Below are 5,893 nucleotides of genomic sequence, written 5' to 3'. Positions count from 1 at the left end.
TCCTGCTGAGACCAGTCCCAGTGCCTGATAACAAACTCTTTTGGTGCAAACCCACCTCTCTCTGAGGATCCGTGAGCGAAAACAGCGGCACAAGAAGCTGCTGAAAGCCTTCTCCATGCAAGCCCCTCGCAGCAGTGCTGCCCCCGGCATGGTGCCGGGTGCGTTATCGCCAAACCACACAGTGCGGCTTGGCACACACCTCCTCCAGGGCACCCGCTGCACCGCCGGCTTCTCCTCGGGAGGGTGTGGAGTCACTAAGGCACAGAGCCATCCCAAGGGACAGGCAAGCAGGAGGCTTGCCAATTCACCACCAGCAGCTCTCTCCTCTCCTGCAGCTCCTTCCCTCCTGGTGAAAGGGAGAGGTCACTGGCCCGGGACCAGCACTGCATCTGCAGGCGGGGCAGGAGACCCACGCAGAAGGGAAACAGAGCCAAAGCCATTTTAATGCCTCTTCCTGGTTTCCAGAGAAGCAGTTCAGGTTAGAAACACTCTCTCAAACTAACTTCTAATTACTCACCACCTCCAAGACAAACTTCGCGATCCTCTCCCACATCAGCATTTTAACAGAGCATTATTTACCCTAATGGCTGCAGGGAAGTAAAAGCAGAGCCGAGACACCAGGAAGGAGAGCCCTGGGGAGCACCTGCACTTTAGGAGCTTATGGGAAGGGTGTGACAGCTGCGAGCTGAGGAGAAACCCTCAAAAGAAGGCTTTTCCCAGCTGAGACTGAGGAAAGGCCACCGGTTCCTACACGGGGCTAAAAGACGCTGGAGGAAGGCTAGGAACGGGGTGGGTGGAGGCTGGGATTCATCCACCGTCACTTGGATGTCTTCATTTTAGGTGCCTGGGTCTGAGGAGGACTCCCTGGGTGGCTCCCCACACCCTGACTTTAGTCTAGGGCAGATCTGTTGGCTCTTGGTCAGGAGGGGCTTACTGTCCCCTTGGCCTATGGGGTAACCCCGCGGGTGGAGAGCGCCGCTTGCCACGCTGCACGTCACCTCTCTCAGAACGCGGGAGCTCAGCCCCATTCACTGTGCCCTGAGACCCTGCTTGCCAGATCTGCCAGCAAGAACTGAGCCAAGCACCGCAATCAAACCACAGTTAAACCCGAGCACCGGGGCCCACCAGGCCCACCCTTCTCCTTCACAAGTCTGAGAGTTAGGACTTCTGCCACCGCCTACGACAGCTTTACGGCTATTGGAAGAATGTGCCTGCATATACATACACACACGTATGTGGATGAGAGCGAGCAGGTTTCCCCTGGTGCACAGTTTAACTAGTGCAGCTGAGTAAGTCCTCGTTATCAGGACCTTTGATGGTGATGGAGCAGGAGTGCTGGTCTGGCCCCAGGCAGACCACTGGAGAAACCGGTTCCCAGAGCACTGGCTTCCCAGTGGAAAGCAGCAAGGTTAAGAGTAACCATCTAAAGGAAGGGACCGTTCCAGTTTTGCTCCAGTTCAGACCTGCAAGTGTCACATCAAACACGGAAAGAGAGACCCAGGACTCCTGGAAAAAAACAGGTTTATACTTCAGATTGTAAATGAAACGGCCTGGACCTAAGTGTGGAGCTCCGTAAGTTACTGCATTTCCACCGCTGGCCTGACAAGATGCAACCGATTTGTTCAAGGGGAAGGTTTGTTTCTTGAGCTGCATGGGAAAGCCCACCTTTGTGTATGTTGGATGACACCTCTGCTGAGAGACACCTAACTTGTGTCAGAACAAACCAGTACCACTGACCGAACCCAGGTTCCACGTTGAAGGATGGGGTACGGAGCCGAGGTGTGAGTTACTCTATATGAGCTTTCAGGTCTTTGAAACAGAGCCAGACCTTCCCGGGATCTGCCCTCCAGGGAACATCAGCAACACCCACCTTTTTGGTACCAGTCCCCCACATCAGCATTATCCTCTAGGCTCGTGTGAAACCGGACGGACCTTCAGCACCACTGAGGAGGTTTATCAGGTTCATCCAGCCCTTGCAACCCACGGTGGGCTGTGAGGTCACGCTTGGTCCTCCTGTGACTTTGTGGGTGCCAGTCAGTCTCCACCTGCATCTCCTCACTTTAGGCGATCCTCCTCGAGATGCACCATCCCACCCTCAAGAGACCCCACGTGTCTTCTTCCTGAGATGGCTTTTGGTGGCTGTTCCCTGATGCGGTAGGGAAGGGGTCCAGGGATACAACAGGGCAAATGGAGATGGGGTGGGTTACTGGGGATGGGTGGGCTACTGGGAACGAAGGGCAGGGGAACCTGGGGCAAAAGGGAAGCATGACTTTGCCCCTGTGGTATCACGTGCTGTATGATGGATGCTGTTGGAGTATCATGATTTTATGAGCTAAAGCCTGCACTGCCCAGCTCTGGGGCTCCTGCACGCCTGAGCACACCTCTCTGCCGACATGGCAGAGCAAAGAGCAAAGCCCCAGCCCGCAGGGCCGTGTGTCTGGTGCTCGCTTGGCATAAAAAGTGAAACCCAGCCCTCGCAGGACCTCAGCACGCAAACACGAGAAGAGTGTGCAGTTCCCCCTGGGCAGCTTTGAGAGAGCAGCACCTCAACTGCATAAAGCCAAGTGAATTAAACACCCCTGCAAATACTGAAACAGCATCAGAAAGAGGAATTCATCCAGGTCTGCCCTTTGCACCCAGGGCTGCCAAGAGGAGCCCAGGGAAGGGAACCAGGAATCTGAAAGATTGGGATGGGTGGGCTTTGCTCAGACCCAGCCAGATATTTCACAGACAGCGAGAGAATCCACCGAAACAGGCTCTGGCACACCCCCAAAGGGAAGGTGGGTATCTCAGGAGCCTCTGCCACCCAAGAAAGAATATGAGTTCTAGCCCTGCCCGTTTCTTACCCCATTCAGCTGTTTGCGTAAGAGCCGTTTAAATAGAGGGCCAGCCAGAAAGCTATTCTTTCACCCCAGGGCATGGCAACAGGACAATTTTAGGTAGGAGAGGTCAGCTGCTCTGAATAGCTCGTCCCACAGGAACTGCTCAGGATGGAGCTCAACCATGCAATTTAGCATCCCCCGTGCCTCACGCCTTTGCCATGGATATAAGGTAATGACCAGTTTCACCGCGACTCTACCCAGCACTGCCTCCGATAAGCACAAACAGGCTCAGATAAAGATGAATAACAAGTGGTAAGATTCCTTTTTCAAGCAGAAGTCCTCGGAAATGGAGGCAACTGAAGCAAATGCATCGCATCCGATGCTGGAAATGAACACTACAGGTGAGAAGATTTTTTGCACTGAAGGATGCCAAAGACTTAGCGACAATATTCACCTCTTTCTGCATTCCTTTTACACCCAGAATGCGTGGAAGTACAGTGGAAACATATAATCAGCCAGGATAAACCATAATGAGGCCCATTTCCTCAGTTCAAGGGGAAGGGAGAGCACAAGAGGGGTGTTAATGAGTTGTAGGAGCGTGTAACCCCTTGGGACTGTGTGACCCGTTTCATTGAGGGGACAGCAGAAGCTGAAGAATAGATGTGAATAAACAAAGAGCTGCAGCAGAGCCGTTTCAGGTGTGGTGTGTCCACGTCGGAGCCCTCCCTCGCGCAGCTGGACCTTTCATCCATAGAAAGCCCAACCCATGGATCTGTGTCAGCCCGAGGTGAACTTCAGAAGGCTGCCAAAGAGCTCATTCTCCGTGAGGAAGGAAGGAGCCTGAGGAGGGGGAGTGGTGGCACGTGTGTTCCCCAGGGGCGGCTAAAAGGCAGCTGGGCCAGGTAGCACAAAGGCAGCACAAAGGCTTTCACAGTGCCCCGAGCTCCTCTTCAGTGCACAAGGCATTTCGGGGCTCTGCTTCCGAGTGGGTTACCACGTTTTTAGCTCTGTTAAAATGGAAGGAAGTCTTTGGGTCCAGCAGGACGTGCCCGGCACAGAGCAGAGCCCCAGCATCTTCCAAGCATAGTGCAGGCATCTGAGCCAGTTCCCTCCTAGCTGGGGATGAACACCTGCAGGAGGAGCAGGCTGCAGGACAGATCCAGCCTGGAGTAACCGAGCCGTGGTGCATGTCCCCCATGTCACATGTCCCACACCTCCCCGGGAGTTCCAGAGCAGAGTGTATAACAACCTTTGTGCTTAAAGTCCAGAAAAACGCATCTCCATGGAAAAGATCAGGAGATACCATGAGCATCTCCAGCATCCCTGGCCATTCAAGTGCACGGATTTGTTGCTCAGCCTAACCAGGAGCCCCAAGATACAGGGGAAGGCAGGAGACCAGGGTGACACTGCTCACAGCCATGGCATGAAACCTTTGCTCGCAGCTGGGAGACCTTGGCATCTGCTGCCACAAAGACCTGCCTGGGAAATAACATCACGAGACCCACACGGCCACCGGTGGGAAGAGAGCTGGAGGCGCAGGGCGGCGCAGGGGGGAGCAGGAGGGGAGGCTCGCCTGGCTCTGCCAGACGGGCAGGGGTTTCCTGATCCTACCACGCTGGCTAGTGCCTGTCCTTGCATTTGCTTCCACCCAGCACCTCAGCCCGAGCGCGGGGAAGGCCTGCGGTTTGCCAGTCTGTGTTTTGCAGGCTCTAATCTGCTCGGTTAGCGGCGGTGGTGTGTGAACACCTGGATGATTCACCTCTACGCGCTGCTCTGGTGGGGCCAGTTTGCTTCAGCTGCTGTAACATTTGTTTACATCTGTGCCAGGGCAGCCTGGAGTAAGTGCGAACCTCCCACGGATGCGAATTCATATCGGCTCTCCTTTGTGTTAAATATTTATGTTCTTAACAGGCACGCCTAAGAAAAACACTGGCACGTACTGGAACTCCATCCCAACTCCATTTTATATCGGCGCAATCTGCATCTCAAATGTCCAGGACAAGGAACCCCTTTGTACTCAGAGCGCAGCACAGCCAGGCAGCACAGCCACATCGATGGGCCGACAGGAGCTATCGGTGAGGAGGACTCACGACAAGTTTCTGTCGCAGACCCGGGACATCGTTTCACAGGCAGGAGAGCTTTAAGCAAGTCCCCACCACAGCAAAGCACTAAACAAACCAGGCCGAAAGAAAACGCCATTAAGTGCTCGCGGGGTGAAATCAGAGCCCGCCTGTGCAGGGAGCGGCACAAAGAGTGCGTGTGTGTGCGGGGAGCTGGTGGCTGTCCCGGCCGGTGCCCGGCGAGCTGAGAGAGCTGCTAACCCCGGCGGGGGCTGTTCGGGGGGGCTCGTGATGTCAGTGAAGACATCCCGGCTTACACCAGGAGAGCAATACATAAAAAAAATACGAAATCTACTTCTTTTGTTTGTTTGTTTCTTACTGTTGGAACAAAAGTCCTCGAGCAGTTCTGTCCTCTAGAAATCAAGCTCCGGGGGTGCGGGGACGCTGCTTACCTGGCTGAAAGCGCACGGTGTCCTCGCAGGGCTCCCTCCTCCGCCGAACCCTGCAGCTCCTCTCCTCTCCGGTGAGCTGGTTTCAGGGCACTTTCGTTTGCTGCGCTGCTACCTTGTCCACTGGGGAACCGCAGCGTGCGGTAATTCAACCCTCCGCTGAAGCGCGGAGACACTCCTACCCGCAGAGCACACCCAGTCCCGGGCTCGGCAGGGGGAGTCTCAACCACCTCTCTGCTGGCGTCGAACACCCTCCAGCAGCTCTGCCCTTCTCACAGCAACGACGTGAAGTGCCGCTTTATTAGAAACCTGTTTTGTCCAGATTTCAAAGGGCAGGGGAGGATTCCCCCCCCTTTTCCCTGTCTCTGCTGGTCAAAGCGAGGTGTGGTGCAGCCCGGCGCACGTTAACGCTGGGGTCCGAGTGTCGCAGCTTCAGTCCCTGATCTGACTGTCCTGAACCGTGTCTCGGTTGGTCTGAGGGGATCAGCCTTCTCCTGCGCTCTCTGCGAGGCCGAGCTGGGTCTCCCTCTGCACATGGCTGGAGCCATGAGGGTGTTGCAGA

At 55.3% G+C, this 5,893-nt stretch overlaps 1 protein-coding gene across 1 annotated transcript in view; it reads right to left on the bottom strand.

The window, feature by feature from the left end:
* LOC104499270 (villin-1-like) overlaps nt 1-5,366 on the bottom strand; it is a 34,899-nt gene extending 29,533 nt beyond the window's left edge. The window contains exon 1 of the mRNA XM_010142755.1: nt 5,335-5,366. The gene's annotated coding sequence lies outside the window, so the exon portion shown is untranslated. The remainder of the gene's footprint in view (nt 1-5,334) is intronic.
* Between the last annotated feature and the right edge of the window lie 527 nt (nt 5,367-5,893).

This window comes from Buceros rhinoceros, unplaced genomic scaffold (genome assembly GCF_000710305.1).
Source record: "Buceros rhinoceros silvestris isolate BGI_N320 unplaced genomic scaffold, ASM71030v1 scaffold9079, whole genome shotgun sequence".
Taxonomy (NCBI): domain Eukaryota; kingdom Metazoa; phylum Chordata; class Aves; order Bucerotiformes; family Bucerotidae; genus Buceros; species Buceros rhinoceros.
The sequence above is the reverse complement of the archived record's forward strand: the minus strand, read 5'-3'. Positions and strand labels throughout refer to the sequence as shown.